We start from the raw sequence: 20208 nt of genomic DNA, 5'->3' as shown, positions 1-20208 counted from the left end.
AGATTGCAGATGGCAACGCTATTATCAGCAGCGGACACGTTAAAAAAATTCCACACTGCAGAGCCATATGCCGGTGTCCTGGGAGCGCCAGATGTGACCGTACATGGTCGATGACTCACTCCTAATACATTTGCAGTCTGCTTTGTCCCTCCTGTGCAATGTAAGTTATTCCTGCTTCTCCTCCCTAACTTCTGGTCCATATCTCCCTCTGAACTCCCCTCCTCTTCCTCTCTTGTGGGCACCCACGTGACATCACTAGACACGTCATCATCAACGTCACCTTCCCCACCGCTATAAGTAGAGATCTCGGAGTAGGCAGCAACACCGGGGACCAACCTCCTCCTTGGGCTGACCTGGGTACTGTCGTCAGACTGCTGAGTAGCGGTTGTTGCTGCCTCCTCTTCCTGATCCAATACCAAGAGTGGCTGCGCATCAGAAATGTCTTGATATGGATCAGAAAATAATTCCTGTGACTCAAGCGGAAGGTATGTGGTGGTGGTGGTGGTGGTGGTGTTGTTGGTGGTAGTGTCTTTGGGGGTGCACATAGCAGAGAGTGAAGAAGAGGGTGCAGATCGAGAGGATGAGGAGGGTGCAGAAGAGTAAGGCTGAGCGAGCCACTCAACCAAGTCTGGTGCGTCCTTTAAAGTAATTGAACGCACCTTCTGCAACTTCCCACTTTGGCTCAAGCCTGTTGCTCCTGCCCTACCCCTACCACCCCTGCGGAAGGGCCTGCCTCTTCCTCTGCCTGTCATTTTTTAAATGACCCTGTGACAAAACTCTCAGTCCCTATACCGATGAAGGACTGCTGCAGTATAGGGCAGCAGTCAGCAGTAGTGCACCTCAACCCTATGTATTGTGGTCCGATACCAGTCCTTATAGAATGGCTGACTGTACCTCACTCAACCCTATGTACTGTAGTACCCTATACCTTACCAGTCCTTATAAGGACCTTTGTGGACCAAGTAGGTTGTGTGTGAGTGAAAGACATTTTGTGCTCTACAGACTACTACTACCTTGTCTCTTCCCATAGTTATCTAATTTATTAAACCCTACTAAACACACTGATATAAAGTTACTTATGAAAACACACACATTGCTGCTAGTAAAACACTATCTTATTTATTTCCCATTAAATTAGGAAAGCTAACATAAATTAATAAAAGGACATTACAATATCACGCAGCTTACATTCAGAACATACAATACAATAATATGAAAGATACTTATCACACGGTCCTCTGCGAGGCTTTGCTGCATCAGCTAGGCTCAGACCAGGACAGGGCCTTCACCATGAGGTTTAGGCCGGAGCCATCTCCCAAATTAGGCTGAATCACCACATGGCAGGGTCTTACAGCAAACAGGCCAACATTGTCTGTGTGTGAGCCTTTTCATAGAAACGTACACACCCACTCGTAGCCACCCCCATTTGCCTTCCATCCAATAGATTTCGCCAAGAGGCATTCCTTCACATGTATGTCCATTCCTCAGGAAGCATGATGTATTGTCTCTTACTCCTTTGAAGCCTGCAACCACACACACACATCACAGCAGGGGGGGTCCGAGTCCAGCTATTGTTCCTCTGATTACAAAGCTTTCATGTGGTTCATTCATTTGAGGCTAAGTGGTTACCTCAACAATAAACAGATAACATAAGCATTATATGAATTTAATCCAACATATGCCACTTTGCGCCTGAAAGGCGCATACAACCCCTCTTCAGACACGGTTCCTATTAAACAGTCCATAACTGTCCTAACGTGTGAACCAGTACCTATGGAACAGTCCTTAGCTCTGTAATGTGTTGTGGTTTTCAACATGTGCTTCAGAAACCGCTCCCGTGGAACAATCCATAATGGTCTTACCATATTGTGTTTTCCAACATGTGCAGAAACAGGTTCTATGGAGCAGTCCATAATTGTGTTACCGTGTGGTGCTTCCCAACACGTGCCGCTTTGCCACTGAGTGATACACCATCATCATTCTTCAGCGACAGCTTCCATGCCACCATTCTGGATCTTCGGTATCTTCAGGACGGCAATACGGGCAGGGGGTGTCCATTCACTCACCAGCACACATTCAGAGTAACAGATCAACCAGCTTTCAAATACCGAGTCTTGAGGAGGGCCTTTCTTGCCCATATTACTAGCCTACAATACCCATAGGTCACACTCTACCACAAACATAAATCAACTTATTACCATAATATATATACCTATATATGTATTACGCACCCTGCTCCCAACCTCCTATAACCTTTTACTGTAAATACGGGTCGGGATTAGGCAGGCTTGCTTGCAGCGGCGTTGCAGGGCTCTGACTTGGCAGCAACATCTCCAATTTGTACACAGAGAGCTCACCGTCAAATCGTCCCTCAACTTGCATAGACAACTGGGAGACCCTTCTAGATAAATATCGCTTAACTACACATATAAGTTTACAACAATTACCAAACCCACACAATTCCACCCCTGTACCTGGATTTCAGAGATCATGCCCATTGTGGACCATGCACCTCTACCTCCGGTTAGGTTCAAGGAACCCTCGAGTCCCATGACTAACACTACACCGGTATTCTTTAGGACAAAGAAACAAAAACTCGCCTATGTCCTAAATAATACCTGGGCGCCTTCTTCCCAGCAATGACCTCTCCATCCAGAATACAGAGAGAAATAACTTCCCAACATTATTCGTTCATCCCCATGTATTGACCTGGCCTACAAAGGACGTCATGGTCATGCTTCCGACAAAGGGAAATATCAACCTGCCTCCAGCGTTCATCTTCTCTGATCACATGTGTGATATAGCCTCAAATGCAACAAGATAGAGTCCCCAGTCAGTAAGCCCATTGATGCCACCAAATATACAGACCAAGTCTGCACTTCTGTATATGAGAACATACAGCATAACTCCTTTCACAATCCAACTTAGTACCACCCATACAGGCATTCGACCACTATTTTGGATTAGTGTAAGCAACGTGTTTTGGCAAAATCTTACTGAGCGGTGACGCTAACTCATCAGGCCACTGCCCCTCATACAGAGACGGTATAATCAGCTTGATGTTGGCTGATATTTCCACCTGCCACAGAGTGCGCGCCAGAGCCAATGACAGGTTTCTGTCTTCCCTACCAACCTCTCAACATGGTTGACAAAATCCGGAGCCACTCTAACCTGAGTGCTTCTGTGATTTCATTGAATGTTATCAAGGATACCACCAATCTCCCGGGGTAACAAAGTCACGCTCCTTCTCTGAAGCTATGGCTGTGAGTTTGTTCCTCAGGAGGCTGATGTCCCCTCCATTAACAACACCCATCCCAGCTATTGTTCCCCCCCAATATAGTGCTGAATACATCCCTCCTCTTTCGGGTTACTCCTCAGAAATAAGCATCCTGCATGGACCTCATTCTCATCTCTGGGAGTAAGTCACTGGTACAATAACCGCACCTGATTCAGTGTATACTCAGCACATATAGGGTGATAGGTTTTTGTCAACCACCATGAGATGTTGCAGCACCATGTGGTGAAGTCCTACGGTACCCTGGTAGCCAGCGTTTGTTCCCTTTATTTTAACGGAGCATGCTCCTGTGTGTATTTACTGGCATTATCTGTGCAGGGTTTCAACCTCCTCAGGTGAGACACCAACCGGGCGTATCTTCCTCATGTCTAGTTCTGGTGTCCCGCATGTCCTGTAACCGAAAGCTTCTCTCTAGGACCGCTAGGATTGAGCCACCACCCCTACGAGGAAGTTTTCCCCCATTGATGTGTCACCTGGCACCCTTTAGTCCGATCCACAGCTACCTTATTATGCATAAGCGCCAGTATGCCTCCTGGGTACCTGCACCATATTAACTCCGTTACATCAATACATGTAATACATTAAAACCTTTCTTCTTTCAATTCCTCCTTCCAACAAAAAAACACATATTTTAAATTTTCATGTTTTGACGGATTGGATGTGTCATAGCTCTTCCCCAACCTCCAACCCATTGCACATGTATAAATAACATGTTTGCATTCATCAGGAGAGACTTCAGCAAAAATATTTCACAAGTTCTCTTGCTAGGCACAGTCTTTCAGATTCAGCATTAGCACCAAATTGTCCATACGAAAAAAAACAAGCATAATCTGAATCTTTCAAGTTTTTCCTTTTTTCCTCTCCTGATGTTTATCAGAACAAATTTGTGGTATGGTGTGGCACAGACAAACTGCCAACCAGATGATCATCTGTCATCCATCTTCCAGAAGCCTCTCCAATTCTCGCTCCACTTGGATTCTGGAAGTGAAAAACAAGAGCAGTATCAACTTCTTATCCACAATATCTGCTCGCTTATCATGTTTACTTATAGTTCCCTCCTTGGAGCCCAGGACCTCAGTATTCCTGGCTTCTGCAACTCTGACCAAACTATCCAAACAACCATGACCTCTTTAGGCTACACCCACTGTAAAATGGATCCCCATGGTATGATCAAAAAACGTTTAAAACTGAACGTCAGTGTTGCTTCTCAAAAACTTCAAATTTTACAAACTAAAAAAAACAATGCATCTATCTGTATCTTTACGATGTATGCACTACCCCTTTTCAGGTGACTGGTTCTAACTGAGGGCATTGTCAATTCCCCCCCTTTCAGGTGGTTTAGACCTACTACTTTTCCACCTGAATAAAAATATAACTAACATAGAGGACTAAACCAATATCAACAAAAAAAATTTAGAAGAAAAAAAATAAATAAAAAAAAATAAAAATAAAATCAAAAAAAAATAAAATTAAAAAAAAATGTAAAAAACTTAAAAAATCTGGCCATGACCACACAAACAACATGACAAGACAACCATCATACGACAAGACAACCATCATACAACAATGACAAACACTCAACTTTTAGTTGACAACATCCATGGATTTTTCTCCTGCAAAGAGTGCTTATTCCAATCTGAAATACAATTCGTTAATGGGGAAAACAAAAACAAAACAAAGCATATGTATCATCACAACATTTTAGCTTCATTTGTAACTCTTTTTAGTACTATTATTTTTCATTGTTTGCAAACAATTACTAACTAATGAGCTCATGGTACCATGTGATAATCGATTATGCATTTACAATAACCTAACCCATGTTCATATATTTTACCACTGTTGTTCTCACTTTGACAGACCTGCAAACAAATGCAAATGTTAGTATCTAAAGCCATTTAACTTCTTTCATGGTCTGTGGAAAAAAAATACAAAGACAGTGATTACACACAATTATCATGACAATTGACTTTTTAAGTCCCCAAAGCCTTTCCCATTAATGCAATATAGTTGCCATACCTTTCTATACTACGCAGTGGTATTGGAAATCTTTGCCATATTACCCAAGAAAAATGTCAATGCCATTTGTGTCCAATTACATACAAGCCAAAATGGTAGATTAGCCCAGGGCGCAAATATTGGAATGTTCATCCAGTCTTGTTGCTGGCTGTGCTTAGGGTGTGAACTGTCATTCCTTATCTTTCCTTCAGAACTGTGTAATCTGCCCTGGCTGCTATCTTTCATATCAGGCCTTTGAGTTACACTGTCCCTGCCCTGGGTGGGGGTTTTCATTGTAGGTACTTGTATTTCTGGGGTTTCCTGTTCAATGCTAGCAATTTTAAGGACTTTATGAAATCTAGGTCTTTTCCATTTACTATGTCTGAACTTTCTCTGCCTTCCTGTACCTCTGCTTATTACGGACACATCTGCCTTTGACCCATACTCCCTTTCCCTGGACTCTTGACAGAAGTCTCTGAGAATATTGACAAAATTTTGGTAGGATCTAGCATTCCTCAGAGCCATTCTAGTGGGATAGCTTACATAACACTTATTGGCCATTGAGTATATGAAACTTGCATCGTCCTCCAATAAGTCAGGACAGTTGAACACTTTCATATACAATGCAAGATACTCACTGCAGAACAAAATTGGGTCATCTCCTCTCCTAAATTTCATTCGTTGCAAATCACTCATACCATTATCACGACTGTCCACAATACGCTGCAACTCTTTCCTCCGCACCTCTGCATCTGCTACGTTATCATTAACTTGTGCCGATAACTGGCCTACCAAAGGTCCTGGTAGCCATGCTTTCAGAAGAGAGCATGCATCCTCATTACTCAAATGGAATTTAACTACTAGAGCTTCAAATTTATTGGACAGACTCATTGGTGATTCCAGGGCATTAAATTCACCCAACATCTGGCACAAAGTAAGTCTCTCTTGGATTGTAATCAAACTCTCATTCTGCCTTGAAGCTATAGGTGCCATAGCAGACTGTGTTTCATCACGGCCCTTCTCCTCATTGATCGTGCAGATATCGGCCAATTGGCATGTTCCTTTGTGCTCATTGAGCGATACCATAACTTTCTCTGTAGTAAGAAGCTGGGAGCGTACATTTGCTAATTCTCTTTCTAAAGACATAACCAACTCTTCCATCTCTGACAATTTCATTCGCAATGACTCTACAACTTTGCTCTTCATATTACAGTCCATCCTGTAACTGTGGATCTGTTCTTGTAGTTCACCGTTTCTCTCTGACAAATCTTTTGCTTTTGCCTGCAATTCATCCATCTCATCACTGGAGGCTGTTGCAATCTTTAGAAGGTTTTCCCTGACTTCCGCTATGTCCTCACTCAGATGCCTCCTCTCTACTTCCCACTTCCCCCCCATTTGCTCAGATATAACTTTAATTCTGAGCAAAACTGCAATTTCATTAGCCAACTTTTCTTTCTTAACTTTTTTTAGCTGTTTGCCCGATACTTTGCTATTATGTTGCTGACACTGAGATAATAGAATCTTATACTGGCTTTCAAGAGTTTCATCTGCACATGAATGGTAACTGGCAGAGGCATACTTTTTAACATATGTATACACAAGTTCCATTTCACAACCATACAATCCACACAATACACACTTCTATTTGTACTAACGTACCAACACTGCATTGAGTACTAAATCAAACTCAATTATCATTATCTCTTACAACTCACACAAAACAAAAACAAATCGCTCTTCTAGCATTCTCTATTCTTAATTCGTTACCACTTTTACCTGATATCATTCAAAACCATTCAATTTTGCCTATCCATAGTACAGATTTACCACACTTAATGTGGCATTATCAGCTGCCTTGTATCCGAGCACTTCTGTCCTGTAAGTTCTATGCAGCTTTTAGGATTGCCACATGTTATCTGGGGTGCCAAATGAAAGACATTTTGTGCTCTACAGACTACTACTACCTTGTCTCTTCCCATAGTTATCTAATTTATTAAACCCTACTAAACACACTGATATAAAGTTACTTATGAAAACACACACATTGCTGCTAGTAAAACACTATCTTATTTATTTCCCATTAAATTAGGAAAGCTAACATAAATTAATAAAAGGACATTACAATATCACGCAGCTTACATTCAGAACATACAATACAATAATATGAAAGATACTTATCACACGGTCCTCTGCGAGGCTTTGCTGCATCAGCTAGGCTCAGACCAGGACAGGGCCTTCACCATGAGGTTTAGGCCGGAGCCATCTCCCAAATTAGGCTGAATCACCACATGGCAGGGTCTTACAGCAAACAGGCCAACATTGTCTGTGTGTGAGCCTTTTCATAGAAACGTACACACCCACTCGTAGCCACCCCCATTTGCCTTCCATCCAATAGATTTCGCCAAGAGGCATTCCTTCACATGTATGTCCATTCCTCAGGAAGCATGATGTATTGTCTCTTACTCCTTTGAAGCCTGCAACCACACACACACATCACAGCAGGGGGGGTCCGAGTCCAGCTATTGTTCCTCTGATTACAAAGCTTTCATGTGGTTCATTCATTTGAGGCTAAGTGGTTACCTCAACAATAAACAGATAACATAAGCATTATATGAATTTAATCCAACAGTGAGTGATTAGCAGACTGTACGTCAGTCCCTATACCGATGAAGGACTGCTGCAGTATAGGGCCGTGGTCAGCAGTAGTGCACCTCAACCCTATTTATTGTGGACCGATACCAGTCCTTATAGAATGGCAGGCTGTACCTCACTCAACCCTATGTACTGTAGTACCCTATACCTTACCAGTCCTTATAAGGACTTTTGTGGACCAAGTAGGTTGTGTGTGAGTGATTAGCAGACTGTACGTCAGTCCCTATACCGATGAAGGACTGCTGCAGTATAGGGCAGCGGTCAGCAGTAGTGCACCTCAACCCTATGTATTGTGGACCGATACCAGTCCTTATAGAATTGCAGACTGTACCTCACTCAACCCTATGTACTGTAGTACCCTATACCTTACCAGTCCTTATAAGGACCTTTGTGGACCAAGTAGGTTGTGTGTGAGTGATTAGCAGACTGTACGTCAGTCCCTATACCAATGAAGGACTGCTGCAGTATAGGGCAGTGGTCAGCAGTAGTGCACCTCAACCCTATGCATTGTGGACCAATACCAGTCCTTATAGAATGGCAGATTGTACCTCACTCAACCCTATGTACTGTAGTACCCTATATCTTACCAGTCCTTATAAGGATCTTTGTGGACCAAGTAGGTTGTGTGTGAGTGATTAGCAGACTGTACATCAGTCCCTATGCCGATGAAGGACTGCTGCAGTATAGGGCAGCGGTCAGCAGTAGTGCACCTCAACCATTTTTATTGTGGACCGATACCAGTCCTTATAGAATGGCAGACTGTACCTCACTCAACCCTATGTACTGTAGTACCCTATACCTTACCAGTTCTTATAAGGACTTTTGTGGACCAAGTAGGTTGTGTGTGAGTGATTAGCAGACTGTACGTCAGTCCCTATACCGATGAAGGACTGCTGCAGTATAGGGCAGCGGTCAGCAGTAGTGCACCTCAACCCTATGTATTGTGGACCGATACCAGTCCTTATAGAATGGCAGACTGTACCTCACTCAACCCTATGTACTGTAGTACCCTATACCTTACCAGTCCTTATAAGGACCTTTGTGGACCAAGTAGGTTGTGTGTGAGTGATTATCAGACTGTACGTCAGTCCCTATACCGATGAAGGACTGCTGCAGTATAGGGCAGCGGTCAGCAGTAGTGCACCTCAACCCTATTTATTGTGGACCGATACCAGTCCTTATAGAATGGCAGACTGTACCTCACTCAACCCTATGTACTGTAGTACCATATACCTTACCAGTCCTTATAAGGATCTATGTGGACCAAGTAGGTTGTGTGTGAGTGATTAGCAGACTGTACATCAGTCCCTATACCGATGAAGGACTGCTGCAGTATAGGGCAGCGGTCAGCAGTAGTGCACCTCAACCCTATGTATTGTGGACCGATACCAGTCCTTATAGAATGGAAGACTGTACCTCACTCAACCCTATGTACTGTAGTGCCCTATACCTTACCAGTCCTTATAAGGACCTTTGTGGACCAAGTATGTTGTGTGTGAGTGATTAGCAGACTGTACGTCAGTCCCTATACCGATGAAGGACTGCTGCAGTATAGGGCAGCGGTCAGCAGTAGTGCACCTCAACCCTATTTATTGTGGACCGATACCAGTCCTTATAGAGTAGCAGACTGTACCTCACTCAACCCTATGTACTGTAGTACCCTATACCTCCCCAGTCCTTATAAGGACTTTTGTGGACCAAGTAGGTTGTGTGTGAGTGATTAGCAGACTGTACATCAGTCCCTATACCGATGAAAGACTGCTGCAGTATAGGGCAGCGGTCAGCAGTAGTGCACCTCAACCCTATGTATTGTGGACCTATACCAGTCCTTATAGAGTAGCAGACTGTACCTCATTCAACCCTATGTACTGTAGCACCCTATACCTTACCAGTCCTTATAAGGACTTTTGTGGACCAAGTAGGTTGTGTGTGAGTGATTAGCAGACTGTACGTCAGTCCCTATACCGATGAAGGACTGCTGCAGTATAGGGCAGCGGTCAGCAGTAGTGCACCTCAACCCTATGTATTGTGGACCTATACCAGTCCTTATAGAGTAGCAGACTGTACCTCATTCAACCCTATGTACTGTAGCACCCTATACCTTACCAGTCCTTATAAGGACTTTTGTGGACCAAGTAGGTTGTGTGTGAGTGATTAGCAGACTGTACGTCAGTCCCTATACCGATGAAGGACTGCTGCAGTATAGGGCAGTGGTCAGCAGTAGTGCACCTCAACCTTATGTATTGTGGACCTATACCAGTCCTTATAGAGTAGCAGACTGTACCTCACTCAACCCTATGTACTGTAGCACCCTATACCTTACCAGTCCTTATAAGGACCTTTGTGGACCAAGTAGGTTGTGTGTGAGTGCTTAGCAGACTGTACGTCAGTCCCTATACCGATGAAAGACTGCTGCAGTATAGGGCAGCGGTCAGCAGTAGTGCACCTCAACCCTATTTATTGTGGACCGATACCAGTCCTTATAGAATGGCAGACTGTACCTCACTTAACCCTATGTACTGTAGTACCCTTTACCTCACCAGTCCTTATAAGGACTTTTGTGGACCAAGTAGGTTGTGTGTGAGTGATAAGCAGACTGTACGTCAGTCCCTATACCGATGAAAGACTGCTGCAGTATAGGGCAGCGGTCAGCAGTAGTGCACCTCAACCCTATGTATTGTGGACCTATACCAGTCCTTATAGAGTAGCAGACTGTACCTCATTCAACCCTATGTACTGTAGCACCCTATACCTTACCAGTCCTTATAAGGACTTTTGTGGACCAAGTAGGTTGTGTGTGAGTGATTAGCAGACTGTACGTCAGTCCCTATACCGATGAAGGACTGCTGCAGTATAGGTCAGCGGTCAGCAGTAGTGCACCTCAACCCTATGTATTGTGGACCTATACCAGTCCTTATAGAGTAGCAGACTGTACCTCACTCAACCCTATGTACTGTAGCACCCTATACCTTACCAGTCCTTATAAGGACCTTTGTGGACCAAGTAGGTTGTGTGTGAGTGATTAGCAGACTGTACGTCAGTCCCTATACCGATGAAGGACTGCTGCAGTATAGGGCAGCGGTCAGCAGTAGTGCACCTCAACCCTATTTATTGTGGACCGATACCAGTCCTTATAGAATGGCAGACTGTACCTCACTCAACCCTATGTACTGTAGTACCCTATACCTTACCAGTCCTTATAATGACTTTTGTGGACCAAGTAGGTTGTGTGTGAGTGAATAGCAGACTGTACGTCAGTCCCTATACCGATGAAGGACTGCTGCAGTATAGGGCAGCGGTCAGCAGTAGTGCACCTCAACCCTATGTATTGTGGACCGATACCAGTCCTTATAGAATTGCAGACTGTACCTCACTCAACCTTATGTACTGTAGTACCCTATACCTTACCAGTCCTTATAAGGACCTTTGTGGACCAAGTAGGTTGTGTGTGAGTGATTAGCAGACTGTAGGTCAGTCCCTATACCAATGAAGGACTGCTGCAGTATAGGGCAGTGGTCAGCAGTAGTGCACCTCAACCCTATGCATTGTGGACCAATACCAGTCCTTATAGAATGGCAGACTGTACCTCACTCAACCCTATGTACTGTAGTACCCTATATCTTACCAGTCCTTATAAGGATCTTTGTGGACCAAGTAGGTTGTGTGTGAGTGATTAGCAGACTGTACATCAGTCCCTATACCGATGAAGGACTGCTGCAGTATAGGGCAGCGGTCAGCAGTAGTGCACCTCAACCCTTTTTATTGTGGACCGATACCAGTCCTTATAGAATGGCAGACTGTACCTCACTCAACCCTATGTACTGTAGTACCCTATACCTTACCAGTTCTTATATGGACTTTTGTGGACCAAGTAGGTTGTGTGTGAGTGATTAGCAGACTGTACGTCAGTCCCTATACCGATGAAGGACTGCTGCAGTATAGGGCAGCGGTCAGCAGTAGTGCACCTCAACCCTATGTATTGTGGACCGATACCAGTCCTTATAGAATGGCAGACTGTACCTCACTCAACCCTATGTACTGTAGTACCCTATACCTTACCAGTCCTTATAAGGACCTTTGTGGTCCAAGTAGGTTGTGTGTGAGTGATTATCAGACTGTACGTCAGTCCCTATACCGATGAAGGACTGCTGCAGTATAGGGCAGCGGTCAGCAGTAGTGCACCTCAACCCTATTTATTGTGGACCGATACCAGTCCTTATAGAATGGCAGACTGTACCTCACTCAACCCTATGTACTGTAGTACCCTATACCTTACCAGTCCTTATAAGGACCTTTGTGGACCAAGTAGGTTGTGTGTGAGTGATTAGCAGACTGTAGGTCAGTCCCTATACCGATGAAGGACTGCTGCAGTATAGGGCAGCGGTCAGCAGTAATGCACCTCAACCCTATGTATTGTGGACTGATACCAGTCCTTATAGAATGGCAGACTGTACCTCACTCAACCCTATGTACTGTAGTACCCTATACCTTACCAGTCCTTATAAGGACCTTTATGGAACAAGTAGGTTGTGTGTGACTTATTAGCAGACTGTACATCAGTCCCTATACCGATGAAGGACTTCTGCAGTATAGGGCAGCGGTCAGCAGTAGTGCTCCTCAACCCTATGTATTGTGGACCTATACCAGTCCTTATAGAGTAGCAGACTGTACCTCATTCAACCCTATGTACTTTAGCACCCTATACCTTACCAGTCCTTATAAGGACTTTTGTGGACCAAGTAGGTTGTGTGTGAGTGATTAGCAGACTGTACGTCAGTCCCTATACCGATGAAGGACTGCTGCAGTATAGGGCAGCGGTCAGCAGTAGTGCACCTCAACCCTATGTATTGTGGACCTATACCAGTCCTTATAGAGTAGCAGACTGTACCTCACTCAACCCTATGTACTGTAGCACCCTATACCTTACCAGTCCTTATAAGGACTTTTGTGGACCAAGTAGGTTGTGTGTGAGTGATTAGCAGACTGTACGTCAGTCCCTATACCGATGAAGGACTGCTGCAGTATAGGGCAGCGGTCAGCAGTAGTGCACCTCAACCCTATGTATTGTGGACCTATACCAGTCCTTATAGAGTAGCAGACTGTACCTCATTCAACCCTATGTACTGTAGCACCTTATACCTTACCAGTCCTTATAAGGACTTTTGTGGACCAAGTAGGTTGTGTGTGAGTGATTAGCAGACTGTACGTCGGTCCCTATACCGATGAAGGACTGCTGCAGTATAGGGCAGCGGTCAGCAGTAGTGCACCTCAACCCTATGTATTGTGGACTGATACCAGTCCTTATAGAATGACAGACTGTACCTCACTCAACCCTATGTACTGTAGTACCCTATACCTTACCAGTCCTTATAAGGACCTTTATGGAACAAGTAGGTTGTGTGTGACTTATTAGCAGACTGTACGTCAGTCCCTATACCGATGAAGGACTGCTGCAGTATAGGGCAGCGGTCAGCAGTAGTGCACCTCAACCCTATTTATTGTGGACCGATACCAGTCCTTATAGAATGGCAGACTGTACCTCACTCAACCCTATGTACTGTAGTACCCTATACCTTACCAGTCCTTATAAGGACTTTTGTGGACCAAGTAGGTTGTGTGTGAATGATTAGCAGACTGTACGTCAGTCCCTATACAGATGAAGGACTGCTGCAGTATAGGGCAGCGGTCAGCAGTAGTGCACCTCAACCCTATGTATTGTGGACCTATACCAGTCCTTATAGAGTAGCAGACTGTACCTCACTCAACCCTATGTACTGTAGCACCCTATACCTTACCAGTCCTTATAAGGACCTTTGTGGACCAAGTAGGTTGTGTGTGAGTGATTAGCAGACTGTACGTCAGTCCCTATACCGATGAAGGACTGCTGCAGTATAGGGCAGCGGTCAGCAGTAGTGCACCTCAACCCTATGTATTGTAGACCTATACCAGTCCTTATAGAGAAGCAGACTGTACCTCACTCAACCCTATGTACTGTAGCACCCTATACCTTACCAGTCCTTATAAGGACTTTTGTGGACCAAGTAGGTTGTGTGTGAGTGATTAGCAGACTGTACGTCAGTCCCTATACTGATGAAGGACTGCTGCAGTATAAGGCAGCGGTCAGCAGTAGTGCACCTCAACCCTATGTACTGTGGACCGATACCAGTCCTTATAGAATGGCAGACTGTACCTCACTCAACCCTATGTACTGTAGCACCCTAGACAGACCAAGTTACCAGTCATTATAAGGAGCTTTGTGGAACAAGTGGGTTGTGAATGATTAGCAGACTGCAGCAGAAGGGCAGCAGTCAAGTATACTATTCTTTCTATATTTGGAAGAAAGAATATTATATGTGTACAAGCCTATTACCATACCACTGATACCAGTCCTGAAAAGAACCTTTGTGGAACTAATAGTAACAGCTACTGATTAAACTAACCCTCACTGCCTCACACACTGCTTCCTGCCTGTCCCTATATAAACTGACAAAACAGAGGCTACTGGAACAATAATTGAATTAGCACTTTTGTGGACCTGATAGTAACAGCTAATGACTAAACTGGCTGTCCCTGCAGCACACACCGTCCTGTCCCTTTCTCTAAACTGACAAAAGACACTCAGGCTGCTGCAACAATCACCAGCACAGCACAGCCTATCCTGAACTACACCTAACACCTATACCAGTCCTGAAAAGAACTTTTGTGTACCAAATAGCTAGCGATTTGGGTCACTGTAATCTCTCCCTTAACCACACAGCAACCTCTCCCTATAGTGACAGAAGAAAGAATGTAAAATGGCCGCCAGATCGGGTGTATTTATAAGTTAGGGGGAATGTCCAAGTGTCCATGTGCTGTAATGTCTCAATTGGCTGTCCTGTACCCCATGATGGATGTGTCATCATAGGTCAAAGTTCTTTTACATAGTAAACACGGAAGTCCGCTGGGCGAACGGCGCCAATAGTCCACCGAACGGACGGACCGCGAACAGCCGAAATTCGCCGCGAAACGACCGCCGGGCGAACCGTTCGGCCATCACTATTAGAGATACTATTACATTTCAATTAGATAATTGTATCACTGACCCTGAAGGTCGCTATATTTTTTTGATTTGTACCATTAACAATATTCAATACACCCTTGTATCTATTTATGCTCCGAATATGAGGCAAATGCATTTCATAAAAAAAACTATAGGGGAGGCGAAGAAAGTTCAAAAAGGACACCTCCTGATATGTGTAGATTTCAATTTGATTCCAAACAATGATATGGATTCTTCTGCTAAGTCCAAAGCTATGCTTCTCCCCTTGATAAGTTCATAACTTCAAACAACTTATTTGATGTGTGGAGATGTGGACATGCTAATGAAAGGGATTACACATATTTGTCACCACGGCACAATACCTACTCCAGAATTGACTTATTCTTGACAGATAAATGGCTGCTTGACAAGATTTCATCCTCCCATATACATACGGCCACGTGGTCAGATCACACTCCCATTAGCATGTCTATAACAACCACATCATCCCAACCAAATTCATATATATGGAGAGCTAATAACTATATTCTCCAAAATTAAAATTACTCCACAACACTCCAACAACACCTTACTGAATTATTTTCAATTAATTCGACGTCTATATCTGACCCAATCATATTATGGAATGCTCATAAAGCTGTTATGAGAGGGGTGTTTATGCAATTAGGTTCTAAAGCTAAAAGAAAGAGAACTCAGAAAATGGATGAACTTACTAAGGAGATAGCCAAAGCTGAGGAACACAATAAAAATGATCCTTCTCCTTTCATTAAAACACAAATTTTCCAGTTACGTAATGAATTAAGAACCCTACTTCTAGAGACACTTGAGAAATCCTATAAAAAATTCAGAGCTACCACTTATGCAACAGGGAGCAAAGCAGGGAAAACAATGGCATTACGCATTAAAGGTTATCGATCTAAGACTAAAATTCCATTCCTCTACCATCCTCACACTAATGAAAAATTGCTTAAGCCTTCTTCAATAGCTGAAGCATTTAGCTCATATTATAATGATTTATATAACATTAAGAACGATGGCGATACCTATCAACCTTCTCAGGAGGAGATTGACACCTTTTTGGAGAGTGTCAAACTTCCATCTATTTCCCTACAACAATTAGAATTTCTCAATTCTCCCTTTACTATCCCTGAAATTCTACAAACTATCCGTATTCTTCCTAACTTGAAATCACCTGGTCCAGATGGCTTTACAGGGGAATATTTAAAAAAATGTACTCTAGCACCTATACTATGTGACATTTATAATTTAGCAGCCAATTCTTCATCATTTCCCAATGAAATGCTGAATGCTCTTGTTGTAACTCTTCCAAAACCAGATAAGGAACCATCTTCACCTAAAAATTTTAGACCAATTTCCTTACTCAATTATTAGGTATTAAGTATTAGGTCCAACAAAAAAATTCTAGAAGTTACCATTGCTGAACAAGAACATAAAATCAACCTTTTTGCAGATGATGTTGTTCTTATGATTACTGATCCTGTGAAATCCTTACCAGAAATTCAGGAAACACTAAATATGTTCAGCAAAGTTTCTTATTACAGGCTTAATGCGAATAAATCTTGAATATTGAACTTGGGGATAGATGAAAATACTACTAAACATCTTAAATTAAAATTCCCTTATACATGAACTGAAAGTATAATTAAATATTTGGGTATTCAATTATCAAATTCATGTAAAACACTGTTCCAATATAATTATATTCCACTTCATAATGCATTACAAGAAAATCTCACTAAACTAGCATCCCATGAATTTTCATGGATGGGACGTTTGGCAGCATTTAAAATGCTTCACCTTCCACAAATTTTATACTTTTTTAGAACTCTCCCGATTCCAATTCCATTAAATTATTTCCAATCCCTTCAGACTCTGTTTTCTAGATTCATCTGGCAGGGTAAAAAATCTAGATGTGCTCATTCAAACTTAGTGAAGAAACGTCAAGCTGGGGGAACAGGGTATGTGGATTTCCAAGATTATTATTTAGCCTCGGTTCTTACACAGTCTAAGGAATGGTTTCTATCTCCTCCATCTACAATTTGGGGAAGATGGAAACTGCTAAGATCCCAGGAAATAATCTATCAATATGGATTCCTTCCATGGCACTTGGAGCCAAGATACCTTCTCGCATCTCCCCAACAATATTAGCAACACTTAAATCCTGGGTTCGATTTCTGCATCTAACTTCCTCACACCCTCTTCCTACCAAAGTCCAAATTCCGCTAAATACTTTACATAATTTCATGAAGACAACCTCATTTACACCATGGATAGAGAAGGGAATTAAATATCTATCTGATCTACTTGATAATGGGGTGACCAAACCACACAAACCACAAAAGAAATTTCAATTGCCAAATTCAGATTTATTCCTCTACATCCGAACTAAGAATTGCATTTCCAACCTCCCATCATGGACCTATAATGTTCCCCAATCGGTTGGTCCTTCCTTAAGATCCCCAATGGGAAAAAGCTTGTAACACCACATATAAAGCCACATGCTGCTCTACATTATGGGAAGTATCCATTAAATTGACTCAACGCTGGTATCTTACGCCTGAGAAAATATCTAAATTCAACGGCACCTTTGACGACAAATGTTGGAGATTGTGTGGCAAAAAAGGTGATATGTTGCATACATTTTGGAAATGCCCTAAACTTGGGAAGTATTAGGAACAAATCTTTCAAGTTATGTCTGAAATTACCAAAACAGTAATTCCTCCAAATCCCTCACTGGCTCTATTATCCATTGATCTTGATCGATATCCTATCCAGTTTAGAAATGTGTTTACACATATTTTGCTGTCAGCCAGGATCAGTATAACGAGGAACTGGAAAAATCCTGATCCTCCTTCTATAAAAGAAGTGATAGAATCGACTCAAACTCTTTACATTTATGAATCAATTCTAGCTCTTCGGCCTTACAAAAAGAATATACTCATAAAATATGGCAGCCATGGTTAAAATGGGCTAGTCCCCAAAACATTGCATGAGTTCTTTGTTCCTAGATAACTTGAATTAAAAAATTACTTACCCCGCTCTAATATTTTAATCTTTGTTTTGTATCTATTAAATGACAGGTTACTATTACTGTCCCGAACACAGTTTAGCACCCATTGGGGTGTTCGGGAATATATTTAGGTTCATCATCTTTGAATTACTTAAATTGGCAGTATATAAATATATGAAGATAATATTTATATTACTTTTGTGTATTGTCTCCACAATGGATGTATTAATAACCTCCCGATCGTTATCTTTATTATCCCGATTATAATTGAGATAATTAATATGGTTTTCTTTATATTATATTTTTTATTATTTTTGGATACGATTATCTATGTATCTAAATACTGTAACTGATCTGTTATTTAGTCATAATTTCTGTCATTTGTCTTGATAAAAATTTAAACTTTAATAAAAACTATTGATTAAAAAAAAGAAATGTGAATTAATTGCAAAATAGATTCAGTGGAATGTAAGGAGAGGGCATACAGCAGCTGTTTCCACATCTGGACTCAGGAGCACTAGTGTGCGACATCAGAGAAACTTGGGCAAGAAAGGTTAAGTATTTCAGTTTGGTTAAAAGGGACATTTAATTATGTCTTTAATCTATATATTCTTATTTAAAAAAATGATCAAAACATATATATATATATTTTGATGTTGGAAAAAAATGATAAAAAAATAAAAATCTATATATTTTGATTAAAAAAAACATGATTAAAAAAAAAAAGATCACATGTGGCACAGATTAAAAAAGTTAAACTAAAAACAATGTGTGGCTTCTTATTTCAATGCTCAATACCAGTACATTTGTTCAGTTGTTGTAGTTACATTGACCGTGTACTCTAAAATGTGTGTAGCTGAGATACAGCACAATATAAAAGTTCACTAAATAGAGATGGCCACCTCATGTTCCATATCAGGTTGCTTTAAACTAGTGGCAAAAAGGACAAAGATCATGACTATTTGCAAACATAAGAAACACAGACAACAGTAGTTGAAATGAAATATTATTTTATGAATAAGTAAACTATTTAGTTAGTTAGCAAGAACATTTTGCTGCCAAGGCACTGCCCCTCTACCGACAAAGTAGTCCATATATTGTTCACAGACAAGACGGCCATTCTGGGAGCCCAAACCAGCACGTGCACTTTCAAGAGCTGGCATCACAGCCTCTTCAGCTGGTCCGGAAAAAGCCTCATCAGTTTGCCCTGAGGCAATGTAGCTGGAATCATTCCTCCTTAAAAAATTATGGAGGATGCAGCAGCATAACACCACATGATTAAATTTATATTCTGCCAAGTTTATGGCAGTTAAAAAGAGACGAAATCTGCTGGAAAGAATGCCAAAGGCATTTTCAACTACCCTTCAGGCACGAGAGAGCCTATAATTGAAAACCCTTTGTTCTGAGGTTAGGTTCCTCATTGGAAAGGGTTTTAGAATATGTTCCCCCAAAGAAAAGGCATCATCTGCCACAAACACAAAATTGAGTCCCTCAATATTGTCCTGAGCAGGTGGCAAATGTAAGGTCCCTTTCTGCAGCCGGTCATAAAATTCAGTATGCATCAGCACACCTCCATCAGATTGACGGCCATTCATCCCAACATCAACATACAAAAAATCATATTTGTCTGACACCACAGCCAGCAGAACTATGCTGCAAAATCCTTTATAATTAAAATAAAATGATCCTGAGTTTGGCGGTGGAACTATCCTCACATGCTTGCCATTAATGGCACCTCCACAGTTGGGGAAATTCCATAAATTGGCAAACTGGGCCACCACATCCTGCCATTGCTGGGTGTTTAAAGAAAACTGTGGAATCAAACAAATAAAAAAATATGAATACCCGAGTACATAAAATTGCAACCATATTTGACACAAACATTGTGGAGCAACAGAATATTCTAACATTTAAATGTGTATTTAAAATAAAATGATGGGGAACGTCATGCGGCGTACGTGAGAGGGGAGGGGCCTAACTGCGGCTTCCACGCGAAGGGATGGAGGAGGACTCGCCGTACTTTCCGGAGCTGAGCGCAGTGAGAGAGTGCGGCGCTCCTAAATGATGCCTGTTCCACCCCCAGTGCCCACACTCGAACGCCCGCTCGCGTGGGCCAGAGAGCACTCCCAGCGCGACCCGGAGTGACACCGGTAGACGGCACGGAGGACCTCGCTGGAGCGAGCGGAGCCCTCG

The 20208-nt window shown here is 42.4% G+C and overlaps 1 long non-coding RNA gene across 1 annotated transcript; it reads right to left on the bottom strand.

The window, feature by feature from the left end:
• Positions 1–1097: 1097 nt before the first annotated feature.
• Positions 1098–4636, bottom strand: LOC143982651 (uncharacterized). The gene is made up of 2 exons (XR_013274494.1): positions 2513–4636; positions 1098–2168 (listed from the first exon to the last, which is right to left on the bottom strand). It is a non-coding gene; the product is annotated as an uncharacterized LOC143982651 (long non-coding RNA).
• Positions 4637–20208: the final 15572 nt, after the last annotated feature.

Source organism: Lithobates pipiens, unplaced genomic scaffold, assembly GCF_037356315.1.
Source record: "Lithobates pipiens isolate NorthernLeopardFrog02 unplaced genomic scaffold, aLitPip1_a1.2 Scaffold_16, whole genome shotgun sequence".
Classification (NCBI taxonomy): Eukaryota; Metazoa; Chordata; class Amphibia; order Anura; family Ranidae; genus Lithobates; species Lithobates pipiens.
This window is presented reverse-complemented; position numbering and strand designations above follow the sequence as displayed.